Consider the following 1,073-nt stretch of genomic DNA (forward strand, 5'->3'; position numbering starts at 1 on the left):
TAATATATATATATATTATTTTACTGGAAACAAACAAACAAAACGATATTCAGTCACTATGATAAATATCCCATAAAAGTAAGTTTAACTATCTTTAAAAAAGGAAGTCACATTACTTCTAGAAATGGCCAATTCTAGATTTAAGAAACAGTATTTGTAACATATTCCATCTCTTTGGTTTACATATTATTTCGCCCCCCCTCTCCAGTGGCACAGCGGTATGTCTGTGGACTTACAACGCTAGAAACCTGGGTTTCGATACCCGTGGTGGGCAGACCACAGATAGCCCATTGTGTAGCTTTGTGCTTAACTTCAAACAAACAAACTAAATGTAATCATATATTTGAATATATGTATACTCAAACATATGGGTAAGATTTGAAAAAGCACGATTACCCCAAACATTAAAAAAAAAGGTCAAATAATGTAGTTTTTATATACATCTACTTATAACGAGCTTCTCATGGCCCTAATTTTTAATTAAGTGGCAACACTACAGCTTGGGTTTATATTTTCAAATAATTTTGTGTGTGTTTTTTAATGTATTTTTCATCGTATTTTCTTTCATCGTTAAATATCTTTAAAAGGTTCGAAAATTATTTTCTTGGGAATTATTTATGTTTTATTAAATCACAAACACCACACGGATACTAAAACACGCGTGCTTTGAGTTAGAGAAAATCAAGAAGAAAAAAAAAAGCCACTGAATTAATAAACACTTAGTAAATTGTTGAAAGTATTAGTTTTCTCCTATCTGCCGTTACTTACTGTTTAATTAAAATAATATGCTTATGTCCTTACGAGACGTTTTCTTGAGGGAAGCTTTGAATAAAACATGTTGATTTAGTATATTAAACATAAGGTTTTATAGCATGAAATACATCAATTAGAAACACACTATCGACACCATGATCAGAGTCATATCTGCTTATTAAAAACAACTGTCCGAGCTGAACAGACACAAAATTTTCAGAGAAGCGCAATTTTAAGCCCATAAACTCGAAAAGCCAAGGTCATCAAACTGAGCACGTTATTACTCAACACACATCAACACACTATTCATCAAAGCCCTG

This window comes from Limulus polyphemus, unplaced genomic scaffold, assembly GCF_000517525.1.
Source record: "Limulus polyphemus unplaced genomic scaffold, Limulus_polyphemus-2.1.2 Scaffold342, whole genome shotgun sequence".
NCBI lineage: Eukaryota > Metazoa > Arthropoda > Merostomata > Xiphosura > Limulidae > Limulus > Limulus polyphemus.